The following is a 23034-nucleotide window of genomic DNA, read 5'->3' on the forward strand; positions in this document are numbered from 1 at the left end:
ATTCCCCTGATGTAAACTGAATTAATGCTCCAAACAGCGTTCCCACAAAATTTGTTTACAGTCAAGCGGTCCAAAGTGGATCCGGTTTTAAATGGATCATGGTCCAATCAGCATGTGGGCCCCAATATTGGAAATAGTTGGATGTGTTAGACAACTTCAGCTAATATTTTTTAAATAGGTGGGTTCATGTTTCCCAAAATTTCTCCCAAGTTGCAATTGACAAGCCATTCCATCTCACAAATATTTGGTAGAGAGTGCATCACATCTGGTACCAACAAAAATTTTAGCAAGCAACTTGAGTCATTGACATAGCTGAAATTTTCACGTGAAACATATCAAAATTTATCAAAGGAAAAAAGACCTTTATTGATACACAATTTTCCCCTAAACGTATCAGTAAACTTAAGCAATTGACTTAGAGAAGACTGACCCAACTTTCAAAGCCATATCTTCATCTCCTGGGATTACTTGATCATTGAAATTAGAATTTTCTGCATTTATATTGAGAAAGGAGGCACAAGAAATCAATCATTTGAAGCAGTTTATGTTCATAATCCATGTTGTACATCCAAATACCTATTTTGGGCATGTTAAATAGGAACTATCGGCATAAAATCTTTTTTGGGTAAAGAGACCTCACTAAACCACTCATGGTTCAGAGCATTTTTTGTTGTTATTCACTGCATTGAAAAGTTAAAAAAATAAATAAATGAACAAAAAAAAAAAGCATTAATCCTCAAGCACATATGCAAATGAACAAGACCCCATGCTTACAACAACAAAAATCTGTAGATAAACAAAGGATAGTTATGAGCATGGAAAGATGATCCACAACATGTCAAAAGATGAGATGATACAACTGTCAGCCAAAGATTTGCTGATAAAGGCTAAACAAATGTTACCTTCAAAGCCAGCTCTTGGACAAACATCTGAGGAGTTCTTGCACCAAACTTTCTGGGATTATTCAAAGACAACCATCATTACAATCAATTCAATTCAAAACTAGTATGAATGATCACCTACAACCAGTTGCATGTGAACTTCAGATGAAACCCCGTTCACGTCATATGTATGACACATCAGGTTATGCATAAGATGAAGGCCACCTGGCATAGAAATCAAAAAAATCCACTGATCAGGCAGGACAGACATGCACGTTGAATCAAATAGTTAACACTTCCAATTAAAAACGCTCATTGTTTTCATATAGGGTGGCTTCCTGATGAGCGGGCTAACCTATTTTTTGCAGCAGGTGATTGTCATAGTGAATCCCACCTTATGCATTGCTCAGATGTCCTACACATGACACTTTGGCATATGAGCAAGCTTACATGTGAACTTCACATGCAATTGGTTGTTTGTAATGATTCCTCATAAAGTGATATTGAACATCTATTTACTTCAATTGCTATTTTTTCTATTGTATTTGATTTGTTAGGAGTCTTAGACTATTTCCAATATAAATACCTTTGTAAGAAAATAGTTTTTCAGAACTGTAAAAAAATCTAGCAATCTGATCACAATTTTGAGCATTCGAATTCAAATTCCAGCATCTATAAACATTTTTTCCAGTTACTGCCAGTCAATGTCTAATTTATCTAGATATAAACAGCCATTTGGTCCATAACAGGATTTTAATAAGTAGGGTATAACAATTTCAGGTTTCAAGTTGTACAAGTGGGTCCCATGGTGAACAAGTTTAGTAAATCAATACTATAAACTTAACAAATTGACTGACAGAGTAAACAAACCTAGTAAATCAATACTACAAACTGAACAAACTGATGGTGAACCAAGCTCAGTGAATTGGATTCATTAAGCACCTCAAGAATCCAAACTGCAAACTAAACCTGAACTAAACTGAACCATGACTATGAAAACTATGTGTGACATGACATCCCAGCCATCTTTCATATGGGCTCACCGCATAGATGACTTGGTCCTAGAGTCAGGTCATTCTACTCATCGAAAGATTAATTTACCCAGCAGCATCAAATTGATAAGATAATTGGAATAGTCCAATCAAAGTCAACTACTAAATAGAGGCAGGTGAATATCAGTTAATTATCATACAATTGAATGATACATGTGCCAATGCTTACATGCTAAGGCAATGCAACTGTCTCCCTTTCACCAGGAAGCACCAATAAGCATGCATGTATTTTATCCATATGTTCATCTATATGTGCACTGTATACATGACAATCTAGACATATTTCTAGATACATGATCCCAAACATGAGATTAGATGGTCAAAATATCATGATATTTCTAAATATATGATCATTGTAAATTTCATCTAGACATATAATTCATAGTCTAAAACAGCACAAAATGCAAGCCAATGAAAGGAGTGAAATGGATTTCCAATCAATTCCCCCTACCCCCGACCCCTAAATGGAATTTGATATCTGCATCCACCCCACCATTTTCATATTTCCATACACCCATATGAGGAATTCTCAAAGTGGAAAATGAGTAGTATGAAAATAAAAAGGGATAAGTAAAAAAAATGAGGGAAAAAATGCCCATAATGTGAACAAGTAACAAACAGCTCAGCTTTAAGTGATGGTCCACAAGAGAAGAAAAAAGTTCTGCAGAATTCAAAAGATATACAGTTTAATTTTGAGAAGAAAAAAAGAGGTCCTTTAATGTTCTCTTATCCTAAATAGCATGAGAGCATCAGCTGATGAATCAAGTACATCTTTACCCAGAATAAGAAATTGATTATTAAAAGTTATCTAATAGACAAGCTTCATTGTTCTATGAGAAGTTCCCATAGTTCTCAGGAACTCGAGGGATTAATTTCTCCACTGATATCTTCAAATGTTCACAAATTTCAACTAACTGATTTAATCCTTTCTCACTTTTCTTTTCCTTTTTTCCTAGAAGAACAAGGAAAAGATCAAAGGCAATCTCTAATAGCTGGCGAAAAGTTATGACAATGGCAATGATGGTGGCCAACAAGGAAAATGCCTGGGCCAAGAGCTTGTCTAGTGAGCTTGGGTTTTCAACATGAACAAGTGAGGCCCATGCATCAGTGATCCAATTATACGATGTCGGGTCTCAACATGGATGGTCCATGTGCTGAAAATCCCCAATGTGCATCTGCCCATGCATATACTGCAGGTGGGCCCCACATTTTCAACATATTGGTTGGCTCCACTATGAACATGACTTGGGCCAAAGCTTAAGCCAGATGTGCCTAAGAGAAATGGATGATAGGACAAATATGACCAATGTTCTGAAGTCAACATACATGAAGAACGAGGGGTGAACCTCATAATTATCATGCTGAAGCTGATTTACTAGTTTATATAACATCATTTCCACTTATAATAGAAAAAATAACAAAGTACATTATTTTGAAGTATTTTATTTATTCATTGATCCACAAAAGCATAGCTTATCAATAAAAATCTAGTTACCATTCAAATGCGTACTGAGAAATTAAGTATTGCACAAACAGTCTTTAATAGAATAGCACATGTACCTTCTTTTGGATCCTCCTGTCTGTTTATCAACATCAACATAATAACCTGCAGTTCTCAAAAGCATTGTGTCCTAGATCCTTGATGTTTTTTTTTTTAAAAAAAAAAATTAAGAAATTACTATCTCAACTCCAAGGAGCATTTTCTAGGAGGCTACTCAACTTATATATATATATTTTTTTGAAAGATCTCATATTAAAGAAAAACAAGAAGAAGAATAAAAGATGATGAGAACGCCTCCATTGTAAGTACAAGAAAAAAGCCAAAACATGACCAAAAAGCCAAGCAAAAAGGAAGGGGGGGAAAAAGATCAACCTGCATAAAAGGACTCCCTGGTGGAATGGATTCAAGGAAAGAGACATCCTAAAAGTAAGGGAAGACATTGCCCATCCTGAGCCATGAAAAGGATTCTCCAACACAGCATGTCAATCTACCAAGACTTGCTTGCAAAGATTCTACAACATCTTTCATTCCAGATTCACCAAAATACAATAAAAGGAAGCATCTTCCAAGACCACATCTCCATGATAAAAATAAAAAAAGCGTTGCACGTCCATACCACATGCAATTCAGCAATCAAGTGACAAGAGAACCAAACAAAATAGAAGAGCCTTAAAAAAAGGAATTTCCACACACCTTTAGATGCCACACAATGGATATTTGTCAATTCTTCTGCCACCCATAAAGCACATGTCAATTCTTCTGCCTCCCATAATTGAAAATTTTTAATATACACATTAGGTTGGGCCCCGCCGTGATGCATGCCAAAGCTCAGCATATAGATTATCATTTTCATCTGAAATCAGAGAACTATAACAATTTCATACATCTATAAATCTTGTGAAATATAAGAAGATGAAATTGGTGTTGAAAAAAGAGGCCCCTCCAAAAGAAGATCCATGATTCTTCAGACTAATCTAAATTAAGGGCAACCCTCTATGAAAGAGCATACAAAATGCCTTTCCCAAGGTAGAAATAACCCAAAAATATTCTAGATTAGAACACCATTTTATGAAAAAGCAAAAGATACCAATACAAACATACATACATACATGCAAGCTGGCTAAATGCATTTACTTCAGTCATTCAAGGGAGAAATAACCCAAAATATCCTACATTAGGACATCACTGTATGAAAAGGAAAAAGAATACAATGCCACAACTATACATGCATACATGACACATGCATGCATGTATGCAACAAAAAGGGATTGGTTGAGTCTTTGAAGGGAGAAATAACCCAAATGTGTCCAACACCACTTAAAGTGCCAAATCCACATATTCATGCATACATATATACATGCAATGGATGCAAGCAAATGGATATTTTAGTTCAGCCTTTGAAGAGGAAAATAACCCAAATGTGTCCTACATTAAGACGCCATTTCATGGAAAAGCAACAACAAAATACAGTACCATTAGCATATATGACTGAATGTGTCAATCAAGAAAATGGGTATTTTTGTTTATTTTTCAAAGAAATGAGAAATTCCATTTTTTTTACCAAAAAAAAAAAAGGGCCAAAAATGTCTAATCCCCACGTGATCTTTTAATGTGGTAGATAAAATTCCGTAAAATTCATATATATATATATATATATATATATATATATATATATATATATATATATATATATATATATATATATATATATATATATATATATTTTCCTACAGTCAGATCTACAACACCTATTCATTTGTTGTATGGCACTCAAACATTATAATTAGCAAAGGTGGACCTTATGACCACAAACACTAGTTTTTTTTTTTTTTTTTTAAAGAGAGAGACAACTCAAAAACCAAATGGTATAGTTCATAACTAGCAATAACAAAACCCCAGTAAACACACTAATCATATATAATAATAATAATAAAGGGAAAAATGGGAAATAGCGATGGGCAATCCAATATTTTCAAGCATGAAGGAAACTGAATATAGCTCACATGTCAAAGACAAAAATTCAACTAAAAGCACGAATCATGCATTCAAGCAGCAAAGTTAAATCACTAACCCACTTGTCATCATGATCTCAGCTGAATTTTATTATTATTATTTTTTAAAGGTTAAAAGTGGAGATGATACCTCATTTCTGCAGTGGAGCTGGATACGTAATAAGAAAGGAGGAGGGATGGGGAAACTCCTCGTATATTGGCCGGAACAACCTCTATAGTGGTTAATGCGTCAGAGATTGACGCCGAGAGGGATGGTTGGAAAAATCTGGCGGCCTTCTGCGTATTCCGACGAGAGACAGATACAGAGGGATGGCTGGAAAACCCTAACGGCGACACCGTCTGCGAATTCGAGATCGAGAGAGAGAGAGAGAGAGAGAGAGAGAGAGAGAGAGAGAGAGAAGAGAGAGAGAGAGGCTGGGAAACCATCCTTACTATGGGCCATTTAAAGATAATTTGACTAGGGCCTCATTTGAGTTTGGATGACTATTAAGTTTTGGGAGAGGGGCGGGCGCACGAGAGAGATTTGAGGGATTTGGGTCGCACGCGGGATTGTGTTTTGGGGGGCGGTGATAGACGACACTTTTAAGTGCTTAGTTTTAGGTCTTGTAGGGCCCACCGTGATGTATGTTATTTATCTAATCCATCCATTCATTTTAAAAGGTAATTTTAAGGGTTGATCCAAATATGAGTTATATCGAAGTTGTAAGTGGACCACATAAAATATTAACTATAGAATTTTTTTTATTTCTTATGGTGTGGTCCAATTAGACCTTTAATCTACCTACTTTTTAGGCTCATCCACTAAAATTATATATCAAAATTTATGAGCGGCTTTTATAATACACATATATTCCAATGAGCCCCTTGAGCACCATCCATCTCTAACAAGATCCCGGTGGAAGCTAGGTTTTAGCTACAGATTAAGTAAGTTTTAGCTCCGGATTAAATCTATAGCATTTTAGCTACAGTTTATATTCGTAGCTAAAAACTTCCAAAGTCCATAACCTTTGCTCGATTTTTTGGTAGTGAACTTAATCTAAAGAGATCCAAGGACCCTACAAGACCATTTGAACCAGAGAATTTGGCCAAAATGATCACTACCTGTTAACGAAAAGTGGATTTTTGTTGGCACTTTTTGACCAATCAAAGGCCACCAAGGGTGCACTCGAGGTTACAAAACAACAAGCCATTTGTACACAAGTGAGAATAGCTATATAGTGGAAATCCAATTTCGAATATCCTAGCAAAAGTTAACCAAATATCTAAAATATTGCCCACAAATTCTTGGGCTAGTTGCATCAAGATTCAGGCAACTTTTAGCACCAATAGAATCCATTGGATGCTTGGATTAGCTTTTGCCCCTCATTTCTGATGAAATTAAAAGCTCTACCACATCCATAATCACTCAACGGGTGCCACTTGCCCAACAACCAATCAAACTATATCATGTTGCGCTTTTGCCTTTCTAACTTCCCATTATTTGCAAAAGATACCATTAGCTCACCTATAATTACCCCCAGACCTCATTTCGAAAGAGGATTCTCTACCAGAGGGAGAGAGAGGGGGGGGGGGGGGGGTATATCGTATATCCATCCTATGCAAGTCGTACATCTCAACAATCAAACTTATCCAAGAGATCAACACATGCCATCGTAACGGTTCAGTTCGTCCAGAGTTGGGTCGGGATTTGAGATCAATGATCAACAACTCCAAAGAGGAGTGTGGTAACTCTTATATCTCCTCTCAAATCTCCCACATGTATAAGCAACTTTTTGATTGTCCATTTACTTTACTTCTCTATATATTTCAACAAATTCCTTCTTATGCACCCCTCACCCACCATTTATGGACAATCTTTCAAGCGGATGCTTTGCGTTTTACCAAGCTCTTAAATCCTAACACATTAGAAACTCAGGATCATTACGCTTTATGCCTTCTTTTGAATAATCGTCTCCTCAAGTATGGTTGATGCAAACAAACTATCTCTATGATCATGACCAATGTTGGGTTTTTTTTTTTTTATTAATACATTTTCCTATTTCTTTTGATAATCGTTGCCTCCTCTATCATCATCGAAGTATAGCCATCACGGTCTCCTAGGTTGTAATCGAGAGTGAACACTATTTGGCTTCAAATCTTGTCCACAACTGATCAGGCAACAAAATATCAGAAACTTTGAAATCCAAAAAAAAAAAAAAAAATTTAATCCCAAAATCCCACAAAGTAGAGACTAGTGCGACCAGAGAAGCATGTCGAACCCATTTCTTCTTCATCACTGAGGTCTTCATTTAGAATCCCTAATCGTAGGACAATCATAGTAATTATACAAGGTGATGGACTATTATTCTTCAATGTATCATGGTTTTACGGTGTCTAGCTAAAGGTAGATTTTAAGATTATTAGCTAATGGATAGTCCAAGTTAAGCATTTTGTTTCACGTGCCATCCACCCCACAAACCATGCAGGAGGCATCCACACCAATAAAGGTGGTGGTTGAGGGTGAGATTGTAGCATTGTGCGTGCACTTATCTACAAACTGGCGACTCCACTAGGGATTCTAAAGTAGAGACTAGCTATACGTCGACTTAAAACATGGGATATATATATATATATATATATATATATATATATATATATATATATATTAGATTTCTAATTTCAGTTCATTTACATTTTGAGCCGTAAAATTTTGATATTCTGCTTGCTTATAAGGGTGGTTTGGATTTTAGCCACATCAATGGATGGCTTGGATTTTACACGCTTATTTTCATGCGTGAGTAGCTCTGTCCACCTTTTTTCATGTTCGTTGTAGCTCGCATGACTAGCCCATGCAACAAAGGCTAAATGGGCTACCGTGGTGACTATGTAACATCCATCGATGCATTTGTGTGATGCCTCATGTTAGGACATCAACCTAAACAAGAGGCATATCTAAAACCTGGGTGAGCTATAAAATAGGAAAAAGTGTTGATGGGTTGTCCACTCTTGGTAGCCTTATGTTTCTCCCTGTAGGTTTAGTTGGATCTTTTCTTTTTCTTTTTCTCTCTTCTTCTCTTCCCATCCAGAAGTACCCAATATGAACTGGGGCGGGACTCGGATCAAGCCCAAATTTTCTCTTTCCCTTCCTCTCATACGTGACAATTCCCCTAGTTTGTATAACAAATTCCTTAGAGGTTTCTAACTATTTTTTGAGTAATATCGCAAAGGAAATACAATATCTTAAAATCTGCCAATATTTTGAAAATTTCATGACAAAATAGCAATAATATCATTTAGTGTATTTTTGGCAACATTATCATAAGATTTTTAGTACCTTAGTGATATTTTTCAAATTGGGTAGAATTGGGCATGGGGTTTTCTGCTGAATAATAGATTAGTCCAAGAATTGCTTCAGATGCATGGTTTTAGGACTTGGGGAGTCTGATGTGACTCCTATGGGTCAATCCACACCGAGTCGACTCAAGACTGACAAGTGGGTCTGAGTCAATGAGTCTTTTAGCCATTTTTGGATGTGCATAAAGGCCTGACACGAGTGTCCAGTTTTGTCCCATTCATTTTATCACTGTTGTAGCTGTTGCTTCACAGCAGTCTTGGACGCAGATCCTTGATTAGTAGGCATGGGTTGGGTCCTTGCAACCTCAACATGGAGGACTTGGGCCGATTTACACTGGTACTCACATCGCCATTTGTCATACCTTATTTAAAGAACTTTTCATATAAGGTCTATGCCAAACCCATATGGTGTATGAACCATGTTTATGCAACCACATGGAACGTTCGCAAATCCGAGCCATTCGTGAGGTGTCTTCCACCGTAAATTCCTTGGCCTAATTTGGTCTACTTATAAAGGACCTTACAACTTGTGAATTCCAGTATGGCTAAAAGAAACGGTGTCATAAGTTTTTAATGTCAAGCAATTGTTTCTAACTATTAAAGTCCCTTGATATACATTGATATACTATTATCTAATAGCTCGAGATTTTAGATCAAGTGGTTGTTTGACATGGTGTCAGAGCAAAAGGTTTTGTGTTTGAATCTCAAGAGTAGCAAATATGCCTTTCTAATATGTTCTCCCACAGTGGGGCAGTATGTTCCATTATTGCCCAAGTAAACTAACCAGTTTTTGGGGCTCGAGTTTTTGTTGAATTGTGCTGAGTTTTCTCAAGACAATTTTTTCTCACTTTTTGATTGGGTCATGACTGGAAATCTGGTCTATTTGAGTGTCACTTTTTTTATTATGTCATGACAAAAAATCTGGTCTTTTTGAGCTGGGTTGAGTTTCTCTAGGCTCTCCGTTTTCTTCTAAAATTGATGTCCACCTGAGTGAACCGACTTGAATTTTCAGCTAGATTATCTATGTTATTGGTGGAACTTGTATAATGGGCCTGTGTGACAGACTAGTTGGTGGCCATGAGGATAAACAACATAGTTTGAAAACATGAAAACTTGACTCCAAACCTGGTTGAGTCGAGTCAACTCTCGACATATTTGTTGAAAACTACTACTCGTTTTCAAGGTCGGAGTTTTTTTAAAATCAAGTTTTGTCTATATATATATATATATTATTGGGGAATGTGTAAAAGCAACCCCAAGTTAAAATCAAACAATAAGAGATCAAACAAACAAAGCACACGGAGAACACAAAGTTTCATGTAAAAAAAACCCTCGCAGGAAAAAACGACAACACAAAGCGACGATGAATCCATTATGATAATAAATGTGATAAGAGATGAAAGAACTTACCGTTCCGAGAATACACTTTGAAAATCACAAAAAACCTAGCTTTGCTCTCCCTTCACTCACTAAAAGCCTTAAGCATGTTTTCAATACCCTAATTCCCAATTACAAACCCTTAAAAAAGGATTAGAATTGAATTAGGAAACAAAACCCGCAATTCTACAAAAGTGCGCAAGTTAGTCGATGGAAGTTTCGATCATATCGAATGCCATCAATGACCCCTTGATGGGATCAAATTAAGCTACTTTCGATCAGATTGATTTTGACCCAAAAATTGTCTAACAAGCAAAGGTCAAAAACGGGATTTTCTTAATGGGATCGAGTGGGCTGTCGATGGGATTGACAACTGCTCGATGGGACCGAGTGGTCTGTCGATACCATCAATAGAACCAGTTACAGAAAAATTAAAGACATCTAACAACAATCTCCACCATGTCTTCAATTATCACGAATCACAACTCCAAGCTCCATCTTTAATTGCCACCATTATAGTTCTACCATCGTCATCGCTTCTCATGTACATTCCACCTTCATCAAGCCATCACCAAGCCCAAGGAAGTAGCACAAAACTTGAACTTCTATGTAAGAATCACCTTCATAAGCATGTCCACCTGATTCATGCTTGTGTGGATCTTCTCAAGAGTTACTTTACCTTCCTCAAGAACTTGTCGAATAAAATGATGACAAACATCAATATTTTTAGTACGAGAATGGTAAAGTGAGTTATTCGCCAAACTGATCATGTTTTCACTATCACAATTTACTAGTACGACTTCTGTTGAAGCCCAAGCTGATTATTATCCATTTCAACCAAACACCTTTTTGAGTGCTTTTGTCACTACTGTATACTCTGCTTTAGTTGTGGAAAGAACCACCATAAACTGAAACTTTGATATCTAATTGATCGCTCCACCTGCCAACACAAACGAATAGCTGGAAGTTAATCTCCTGTTATCCATATTACCTACGTAATCAACATCCACATAGCATACCAAAATATCCTCATACTTTTCAAATGTTATAATTTACTGTACCTTGAATATACCGAAGTAACTATTTCACTGCCTCTTAATGTTGCATATCGGGGTTAACCATGTATCTGCGCATAACACCCACTACATGTGAAATATTAAGTCTCATACAGACCATGGCATATAACAAATTGGTAAAAATGCTCAAATAGGGCATACAAGACATCACTTGCTTTTCATCATCTATGTAAGACATTGTTCAGAAGAAAGTCTAAAGTAAACAACATGGAGTGTGCTAACCGATTTTTCCTTGTTCATACTGAACTTAACAAATATATTTTAAATGTATTTTTCATATGATAACCGTAGCCTTCTTCCTTGTCTATCTCTGTGAATATCTATGCTGAGAATTTGTTAGTGCACTGTTTTGTGCATATTGTTTGTTAGTCACGTGAATCCGTGTGTCATGTAGTCAGTTGAGCCCGTGGAAGTTGAAGACCAAAGACACAAGTTGACATAAATATTAAAGAGCAAAGAATAGATAAATGAGGTGTCTTGGTGACCCTAACATTTGATCCAAAATAACTCCTTGAACCTCTATATGATCTTAGATTAATAGATAAACCTTGTTAATTATCCCTTAGTCATAGAAGCCTAGTTGAAATATGATAAGTAAGGCTAGAAGATGTGCTAATCTACTATGAAATCGTATGCTCAAAACAACAATTTTCGAGTGGTCTTCGATCCCATCGACAGGCTGTCGATTGGACTCGATCCAATCGAAGCTCCACTTGATCAGATCGAAGAATGAGTCTAGCAACTATTAGAGAAAATTTTATATTTTCTCGATGGGATCTGTAACTCTCGTATCTTAAACCGTACCGTTCCGTAGGCTTCTGCGGTCCTCCAGGTCGAATTCCGACAACCCTTAACCTATATCCAATGTTCATGCGTGATCCTAAGCCGAGTCCTACAAACTAGAGTCGGCTCGACCAAAAACTTGTACCCTAGAGACCGCGTTGTTGTCGCGGTTCCAACGCCGCGTCTCGCACGCCGATGCAATACCCAGGCCAGGAGATGTGGGTCTACGTTCATTCCAAAGAAACGCCGCGCGTTGTGAATTCCAAGAGAATCTCTATAACATGTCTCATCAATCAATCAATCAAGTACACACCCTATCTCAAGTACATCAGCCATACCCCATGCCACCTCACCCCCTCACAAGTCAACTCTCTCTCTCCCCACCCATACCTCCTTTACACAAATTTCAACCCAACCCATGCTTTCCCATTCCCATCCCATATAACAACCATTCCACCCATCCCATATCAATCCATCACCTCTCTCTCTCTCTCTCTCTCTCTCATTCTCTAATCAATCTCCCAACTCCCATAAGAGCTTCCAACGTCCAAGCTCTCTCTCCCAAAAACAAGTGTGGCCCACTTTTCCACTCTCTCATCTCCCATCTTAACCATTCATTCTTCATCAACCTCCATCAAAATCGAAGGCATGGAGCATACGAGTCTAATGAGCTAAAGAAGGAAGCTGTTAGGTGAGTGATCCACCGTTGATTTTTATTTTAAGGTCCCACTTGTTGTGGGACCCACTTAGTGAAGGCATTGTACAAGGGAGGGACAGGGAAGGCCCAATAGTGGTGGGGTCCCTCCCCTTCACGTTTCTCTCTCTCTCTCTCTCTTGTATGGTGATGATGGTGTAGAGGTGTGTGGCCCACCTGGTGTGTGTGTGGCCACCATGAAATATGTTTTATATCCATGCCATCCATGTGATGGGCCCACCATGCTGGACTGTCCAGCAGCAAGCCCACTGGCCTGCCCGTCTGAACAGGCCCAGTTGAAAAGAAAATACAAATATCAGCTTGATCCCGGATGTGGGACCACCATGAAGTATGTGACTCATCTACACCATCCATTTGGAAAGATGGTGGGACACCACTAAGATGTGTGGTTTAAATCCACACCATCCATCCAATATAATATTATATTATATTATATATATAGCCATATATGCATTGGTGGGCCACGTGTGTGGGACCCATCATGAGGTATGGGTTATATCTATACGGTCCATCTATCTGTTGGATGGACGCTAACAAGTTCTGGGGGTACGATCATGAGGTATGTGTTGTATCCCAACCGTCCCACCATTGGATGAGGACCCCACCATGGCACACGTGTGGGGCCCACATGGATGTAGTGCACGTAGGTATCACCCACCATGATGTATGGGTCTTATCCACCGTCCGTTCGCTTGCTGGACGGTGGGTCCCAGCCACACATGTGGGTTTCCCATTGTCCAGCTGGGACGTGGACCCCAACCCTGATGTATGTGCCACATCCAAACTGTCCACCCATATGGTGAGCTCGTCTTAAGGTTTGAGAAGAAAAATAAGACAGATCCTATTATCAGGTGGACCACACTACAGCAAATAGTGGAGTTGAACGTCTACCATTGAAACCCCTTTTGGGATTACAAAAGTTTTGAATCAATATACTATTTATTTTTCCCTCCCTACTCAGGTCCTTATGATCTTATGAACAGACTGGATAGAAAATAAATACTATGGTGGGGCCCACTGGAATTCAACAATGGAAATCATTATCACCACTGCCATTTGTGTTATGGTCCAGATGATCCTTGGGATATGTTTCATTTTGTGATAATGCTCTAAAATGATCTCTAGCTATAAATGAATGGTGTGGTTGGTTTGGGCCCATTCGGCTTGGCCCACTTGATTCGGCTTATTTGATATGGCCCATTTGATTTGGCCCATTTGATACGACCCATGTGATTCAGCCCATTTGATGTATTTGGGGCCCTTGAGTGAGGCCCATGATGATGCATATTAGGCCCTTGTGTGAGGCCGTGGGCCCACTGTATGTTCATCCCTATGTGGGCCACTCCTTGAGAGTAATGTTGGTTAAATGTCCCCATTGATGGGCATGATTGTTGAATGTCCACATTGTGACCTTCTCTTAGGCCCTTTGTTAGGCTAATTCGGATTGCTGAGACCGAATGTCGAGGCTGAATATCGAGGCCGATTCTGATTGCCGAGGCCGATTCCGATTATCGAAGCAGATTATCGGGGCTGATTCCGATTATTGAGGCTCATTCCGATTGTCGAGGTCGATTCCGATTATCAAGGCCAATTCTAATTTGTCGAGGCCGATCCTGATTGTACAGGCCGATTATCGAGGCCGATTCCGATTGTCGAGGCCAATTTCGATTGTTGAGGTAGATTCTGATTGTATAGGCCAATTCAGATTGTCGAGGCTGATTTTGCTTATCGAGGCCGATTCCAATTGTTGAGGCTGATTCTGATTATAGAGGCCGATTCCGATTGTCGAGGCCGATTCTGATTATCAAGGCCGATTCCGATTGTCAAGGCCGATTATAGAGGCCGATCTGATTTGTCGAGGCTGATTCCAATTATCGAGGTCGATTCCGATTGTCGAGGTCGATTATTTATCGAGGCCGATTCCGATTGTTGAGGCCGATTGTATAGGCTAATTATCGAGGCCGATTCCGATTGTCGAGGCCGATTTCGATTCCAATTATCGAGGCCGATTCCGATTATCGAAGCCAATTCCGATTGTCGAGGCTGATTTCGATTGTCGAGGCCGATTCTGATTGTCAAGGGTGATTTTGATTGTCGAGGTCAATTCCAACTGTTGAGGCCGACCACCGAGGTCAATTCTGATTGCGGAGGTCGATTGACAAGACCCAATGTGATGTATATGCGGCCCGTATTTGAGGCCCATCATGATGTGTATTCAGCTCGTGTTGAAGGCCCATTGTGATGTAATTAAGCCTAGGTGATGAGGCCCTTTGCGATGCAATATTTGAGGGCCAGACGATGGAATCCATTGTGACGTATATTGGGCCCATGGGAGAGGCCCATTGTGATGTGTATTAAGCCCTTGAGTGGGGCCCATGGTGTTGTAAATTAGGCCCTTTGTGAGGTCATGGGTCCACTTACGTTAGGCTCTATGTAGGCCACTCCTTGGGGGCAATGTTGGTTAAATGTCCACATTGTCGAGGCTGATTGTTGATACCAATTATTGAGGCCGGTTATTGATACCGATTATGAGTATGTGACAGCATAGCATCATGATATATGTCAATACGCATCATCTGCATGTTTGTTATGAGATGTGATTGACCATTGCATGGGCCATAGTGCAGGTGATTTTGGGACTCCTTGATAGGCGCAATTATCCCATGTGAGCGCACGGTATACGCAGGATTGATGCATGACTAGATTGTATGACTCATGCATCTTACATTGTGTGTTGTGATTACTGTACGCCCTAGTGACATCAGGGCCGTAGCCTCCACAGTCATGTCATGGATGGCTAGATGGGACACCGAAAATTTGTTACTAGCATCGGGCCGCCATAGATGGCCTTGGGTGAAAATCCCTAAACACTCTTAGTACCAGAGGACGCCCCAACTTCGAGACCGAGTGGATATATATGAGCGCATGAGGGTCGTATACTAGTAGGCAACGTCTCCAACTGTGTCGTGGTCGGTTGGGAGGGGGTGTGGCCTTACCCGCCTGAGGGAGTAAGCATAACTAGGCTGAGTCTGACTAGCTCTTAAATAGGTCCGCTATCGACGAGCCGTGCCGATATTGGTAGGCAGGTAGTGAGGTCTCTTCCACTTACCCAGTTGTATTGTGCGCTTGATGGGGTAACAAGTTGGCGTAGAGTGTATTAGACCCCGGTGATGATCCCAGAGATGTACAGTACTGATTTGTGGAGCAGGAGTTGCATACTCAACATTATATTTATTCATTCATTCACTATCCACTCGAGCTGGTGGTGCGCAACTAATCATTATGTGTACTTTCGTAATAGCCAAGATTTCGATTGGGGCGGGCGAATAACTTGAGATCAAGAGCTTACCACATTGAGTCTACCTATCCAAATTTAGGTATGAGACTGGTTTGGATAGAAGTCCTTTTGTGATAGGCCCCATAACCTATACTACCACGTATTATCATCCCGAATTCATACTTCAGCTTGGTTATTTCATTCGCACCACACGTTACATATTGCATTATATTCTCGGCATATGGCATTCTGGGTTGCTATGTTTCTGCATTTATATGACCTAAATGAGGTTGATGGTATTCGTAGCTCTTCCGAATTGCATATTGTATTGCATCCTCGATATCTGATATCTGGTTTATTATGTTTCCACCTTACATAGTCGATTTATATTACTTTCTTAGTATATGACATTCGCTTGTTATGCCTTTTCATCACATATTCTGGACGAGGTTGATGATATCTTTATGGACTTGTCAGTATTTCTACTTACTCTGATATTGTATGATTCATGATCTTACCAGTATTTCCGATATTGTATGATTATGGCATTATATTGAATACTTAGCACTTACCTTGTGCACACACTTACACCGCCCTCCAAGCTTTCTATAAGCTTATGCATGATAGATGCGTGCAGGTGATGCTATGTTGCACCAGTGTAGAGCTTGGAGCATGTAGCTGACTTCTGGAGCTTTGATTTTGATATATGTATTTCCCTTTTAGCATTGTATTCAAATATTTATATTAGTGGATATGTGATGATGATAATGTTGCCTTTGTGATTTGGGTAAACTTGTAGTTATGCTTCTTACGAGATAAATGTACATCAGAAAATCCTCCTTGTAGGATTCCAGGATCAGAACCTAGCATATGGGCGCTGGGAGCCGAGAATGGGGTATTACGGAGGTTGTCGGCACCGAATTCGACAATCAGGATTCCTATAAATCCGATTTCTGAGTTTAGGGCGTGAAAGGATCGATGGAGGGTTCGATCCCATCGAAGGTCCTTCAATTATATATATCGATAGAGTCGTTAACTAGCCGTTTTATAGTCATTGCAAATCAATTTCTTATAACAAGTCATTCGATTCTTGGTCAAATGGATGGAGTTTTAGTGCAATAAAAGCTTAGGTGATTCCATGTTCATATCCTTCATCCTAAGCCTCCAGACCAATAGGTTTTAAATCATCTTTCATAGGATTAACGCTCTAATGAGGATTCCAACCTTTATCTTGAAGATGAGCTTGAACTCCACTATTTTTTAGAGATTAAACCCAACCATATTGGTATACCTTTTGTTTAAATACTTTAAAAGACTCATCTATGTGAATCCCTTAGGAATTAAAACATTTCATTAATTGTAGGAGATTCACCCAACCTCTCATCACCTTGGTCACCTCAAAGGAGTACTATATGAAAGATGTTTTATCTTGGAGCTGAAGCCTTAGCAAAACATCGACATCATGATCATGGGTACAAAGGGGAGCTGATTGAAACACGAGAGAGTATTGGTCAACCAACCCAAGACAAAACATTAACTTGGCTTAATTCGACAAGTAAGTGTCATTGAGTGAGTCCATGTACACGTCTTGTGTAGGATTGAGTGTAAGAGTTTGATTGTCAAACTCAACTAGGTCCTTATGTAGGTCACTTAGTGGTTTTGAGGAAGACCAGTTAAGCAAGCAAGTTCCTCTAAAGAGGGTCCTACCTCTAAGTCATTGAATGCGATTGGGTTTAATGATGGGACTTGATTAGCTAAGTTGTCACGCTCTGAAATTAGAGGTCAGGCTCCCCACTCCTGAGAGTCGATCCCAGGTGGCTTTAACTACCTCACCACTTACTAATCTTGGCGAACAGGCTCACCAAATTCACAGACTCGAAGTGTTGAGGGTCAAATATTGCATATCAGACCCCAGTTATTACCTTTGTTTACGAACATGATACTGATTAATGAGTTATTTTAATCTTGTTTGTGATGCAAGGTGAATTTACAAGCGTGGACTGAAAAGGATGCTAAAGGCATGGATTTAACGCTCAAGCATCACCAAGGCATTGGATGGGACTCCATGGGACCAATATAAATGATTTACACACCGGAGATCAAAGAAATTCCAGCCACTCACTTTAAACAGGCCTGAAAGACGTCCATAATGCAAGATCACAGGGTTCCCACCATCTAATCGGCTCCAAACTTTATATATGGCCTGAGGACCATAAATTAACCGTATACGTTGAATTTCAGCCTTCGGATCCCTATGGAAGTAGCTCAATGGATAGATCAGCCCAGGAATCTCCCATTCACGGCCCACCTGAGATATGGATATGCTTCAATTTTGGTCTCAATCCCTCATATTAGATGACAAAGAGGATGGATGGAGAGAATTTCTCACATACATTACAGTAGACCCCACATGTACATCGAGTGTACACAGAGTGCACGTGGTCCAGCCGTGCATCACAATTCAAGGACTCGGTCAGCAGGCGCTGACCGAGGATTTCTCACAAAGAATGGATTCTCCATAGCGTCCGCAGGCCGACCGTCCATTTTTCAGCAGTGGGGCCCACCCATCATGTATTTCGACGATCCAAACCGTCTATTCTATCCAGAGGTGGGGATTTACCCTCTAATAGCTTTCCTTTTTTGCCCATACACGTGTACACATGTGGATTGTCAGAAAACACAGGATGAACGGTAGCACAGAAGATCTTGTGGGACACACCGAATCCAATATGAAACCAGACATTTCTTACTGGTTTTTTGAGAGTATCACAATGAACTGAGTGGATTACTCCGTAGAAGCCGATAAAAGGGCCCACCATCATCACAGCGTCAATGACGCTGCTCTGTTTCGCGGTCCGGAAGAACTGGACATTCCGAATCGTCCTGGTCCACTAGCGATGATCAGATGTCCGATCTTAACCGCCCATCATGTAGAGGGACTCAATCTGGTCAGAAATATTCTAACTGTTTTCATCCATACACGCATGCATGTCCGCTACAGCGATCACAAGAAGACCATTCAAACACTATTGCAGCAGGAATTCTTCCCTGTGCCGCATCAAAGGACGATCAAAATAGCCCATATCCGGTCTAAATTCCGAGGAGAATCTAATGGACGGCATGGATCTCTCAAACGACAGCTAAAGTGGGCCCCACCAATCATCCTTATGCAGGAAGCCCTGTTGTTGCACGATACAGAGTTCGGCCATATTGCAAACAGCCTGCAAAAGGCAAGACGGTGCTCTACACACATCCACCGTCTTCACCGCCTATAAAGGGACGTCAGAGAAAGGAAACTAGGGAGGAGATCTGGGCTGGTTGTGAAGCACCGAACAAGGGAGAGAGAGTAGAGTTATTTTTTCTTTTTCTTTTGTTTATTTTATTTTTGTTTAAGGGATTTAGCCTATTCATGTTGCTAGGCTAAACTTCATAGCGAAGGCTAAGAGGTGAAGCTTGTAGTGTGATTGGGGTGTTAGTTTTGCTTTGATTCATGGTTATTGAACTCTTATGGATTTTAGTTTGATTATTAAGGAATACTTTTAGTTTTTAATAGTTTATTGTGACTCAAATTACAGTAGATCTGCAATAACTTTGAGTATGTTCTTTTCATTATGAGATTGTGAACTTAGGAGGCCCTGTTGTTCGCCATCGTCTCATGGGCATGATTGGGTGATGGAACCCTTCCTAACTTTCACAAATCTCTCATGATTGGCTGTGAGATTGGTAAATTGTTGTTGTTTGTCGTAGTCTCTGGGCATGGTTAGGTGATGGAATCACTTCCAAATCTTCACCAATCTTATCTGTTGATGATTAGATTCATGAGAAGTTCAGATATCTGACAAATCTCTTATTACCAACTGGATAAGATAGGACCTGATTCCAGTTGTGTCCCTGAATCATTGCAAGGTAACTTCCCAATTGCTACATGTGGATCCTTGGCACCCTAGTTTCCTACTTCTGAATTCTTTAAGTTTTAGATTAATATTTCATCATTATTCTTTAAATTCTATTCGATTTAGATTTCATCTTATTCTAGTTCTAGTTCTATTTAGTTTCAGATTACGTACAGGTTTCAGTCCCTTGGGATTCGACCTCGGTCTCACCGAGTTTATTACTACATCACAACCCTATACTTGGGGAGTGAACAAGTTTTTGGCGCCGTTGCCGGGGATTGACGGTTACGTTTTCTGAGATTAATTAGTTTTAGAATTAGGTTAAGATTAGGATTTTACTAACTTTAGGTTAAAGGTTTTTTTAATTTTATTTTTAGAAACTAACCTGTTTTCCTGTTTTGTAGGATCCTGAAATAACTTCTAAATTGGTAATCCCTTTCTAATTCCTCTACTTCTTCTATTTTTAGAATTAGGGTTTGAGTTTTAGAAATTTTCTTATTCTAGGCTTTCTTTTAATTTTAGAAATTTTCTATTTTCTAATTTTAGAAAATTTTCCCTTTTTAGAAACTAACATTACTTTCTATTTTAAGATTGTGTTTTTTTTTTTTTTTTTTTTTAGAATTTTCTAACTTTAGGTTTAGAACTTTCCTACTTATTTTTAGAAACTCTCTAATTTTAGGTTTTATTTTCTCCTTTTAGAAATTTTCTAGTTCTAGTATTTTTCTATTTTAGGAACTAGTTTATTTTTAGAAACCTTCATCTTTTGTTTTTAGAAACTAGGTTAGTTATTTCCCTTTTTAGAAATTCTTTCTAATTTTAGAAACTAACTAATCTTTCCTTTCTTTTATTTTTAAAAACTTTCCTTTTTAAGAATTAGTTTATTTTTAGAAACATTTTAATTTTAGGTTTAGATTTTCTATTTTAGAAACTTTCTAATTCTAGGTCTTCTTTTTAGAAACTAACTTAGCTTCTAGGTTTAGGGAACTTTCCTTTTTAGAAACTAACTTTCTAATTTAATTATAGGAACTTTCTAACTTTAGACTTTCTATTTTAGAAACTAATTTCTTTTGTTTTCTTTTGCAGGATCTTAACATAGGAACTTCTCATTCGGTACCTTCTTTCTAACTTCTCCTCCTCTTAATTTCCATATTACAGTAGGATCTTTTCTTTTGTTTTTTTTTTAGGATTAGATTCAGAGTTCGGGCTTCACCATGCATATGCATGAGTGGGAACGTCAGTATGCTGAGAAGAATAACATATATTGGGATGATGATTATGATAGAAAACAACCTATGTATCAAAACTTTTCTGAAACTATCATCGAGAACTGATCGGAATATAAAGATCCACTGGTTAAGAAGTCCTTACGTGATCATATGCAAGAGAACAATTACACCCCACGGATTAACAAAACAGTACGTGAGTGTTGGGGTTATCATAACTATGGGAGTGAGAATTATTATCACCCATCCGATAAAAAGAAAACAATGCGTGATTATATTATGAGTGATAATATGTATTACCAACCATCAGATTCTTCTACCTATGATCCGTATGACTATAATCAGTGGAAACATCAAAATTGGAAAAATGAACTAACAACATGTTATAATGATTATTCTCTTGGATTCCCTACCTTTGAGATTTAACAAGAAACGATCCAAGAGGATTCATTTTAGCATAACATGGCCTGTCTTGTGGAAATTAGAAAAGTAATGGAAGCACTCAATTCGCGCCTCGATAAGATAAAGGAAACTCGCTCATCCCAACCACAACCCAATCCAGAAATACAATGTGAGGAAAGTGATCCTCACTCGCTTTTAAAGAAATCTAAAATTTGGAATGAGGAGTTGGATTCCATTAATGAGCATACGGTTCAATTTCCCGATGAGTCGATCTCGATGACTGTTCAAAAGAATGGTGAAGATACATGGGTGTCTTTCAAATATAATGATGATGACACACCTCCCTCACATGACACACAGGATTTCAATGATGAGGTAAAGGTTAATTTATTTGAACCTCAACCCAATTTAGGAATGGAATGTGAGGAAAGCGATCCCATCCCAAGTGTGCACTACTGGAAAGAATTAGACAATGATGCATATTGGGATGACTATTATGAACGTGCAGCTCAAATTCCCCTAGAATCAATCTCAAGTTTGGTCTAGGTCAATGATTAAGACGTACACGAAGTGGTCGGTCATAATGAGCAACTCCCCTCACCTGACATGACTTATTTCAAAGTAGAGGATGAGCCCCTTACAACCGACCCTTCTAACTCCTGCGAAACATGTTTGGACCACTCCTCTGAATCGAATGATGATGTGATTCGGGAGAGGGACAAATTGCTTGCTACGACCCTAGAATTTGAAACCACTCAGTTGAGGCCACCATCTAAGCTGTACACGTTTAATAATTCAATGCCTCAATTGAGTAGTTTCAATGAACAGAGTGATCACATCGATGCTTCCCCTATTGATTTTCAATCTGTTTGCATAGGACTAGAGCAAGAGAGTATACCTCCATCCACTTTCAAGGATGATGGATTCTTTGAGCAGATCATCACGAACTCCAATGAGGAAAATGAGTCACGCTTAGCTGAACTTCCCAACTCTTTGGATGTTTACTTGGCACACTTTGTAAATTCAAATGATCCCATGTCAAAAGACAAAGTGTATGCCTTGCAAGACAACATCTCGGTAGTCATCACTGACCGAGAGAACCCTTATTCTGAAGCCCCTTCTTCCCCTGATCCTAAATGTCTACCATTAAAGGAAGAGGAGCTGAAAATTGAACCGAAGTTTGGAACTTCGGAATATGTTGAGACTACATCACTTCTTAAGAAGTTTTCTGAACTTTATTTACTTGTAGTCTCTGATTCACCAAGAGATACTAACATTGAAACTTCTTATGTTACAGGTGAATCGTATATACTTTGGATATCTCAAGCAATTCAACGAAAAATTTCTTATGAGGTACATAAGTTTCTCTGGATAGTCATGCTCCAGGGCGTCCAAGCCTATTGCAAAAAGGACTTTTGGATGATCTTATTGAGGAACTTACTGAGAAACTTATCAAAATATTAGCCGGAAGAAGAACTTTGCAGCATGATCGAGTAGTTTTTCCCTGCT

The 23034-nt window shown here is 38.9% G+C and overlaps 1 long non-coding RNA gene across 1 annotated transcript; it reads right to left on the reverse strand.

Annotated features, from left to right (window-relative positions):
* Positions 1-954: 954 nt before the first annotated feature.
* LOC131227602 (uncharacterized) lies at positions 955-3543 on the reverse strand. Its single transcript, XR_009162384.1, has 3 exons — positions 3494-3543; positions 1237-1296; positions 955-1106 (listed from the first exon to the last, which is right to left on the reverse strand). It is a non-coding gene; the product is annotated as an uncharacterized LOC131227602 (long non-coding RNA).
* Between the last annotated feature and the right edge of the window lie 19491 nt (positions 3544-23034).

This window comes from Magnolia sinica, chromosome 15, assembly GCF_029962835.1.
Source record: "Magnolia sinica isolate HGM2019 chromosome 15, MsV1, whole genome shotgun sequence".
In the NCBI taxonomy this organism is placed as follows: domain Eukaryota; kingdom Viridiplantae; phylum Streptophyta; class Magnoliopsida; order Magnoliales; family Magnoliaceae; genus Magnolia; species Magnolia sinica.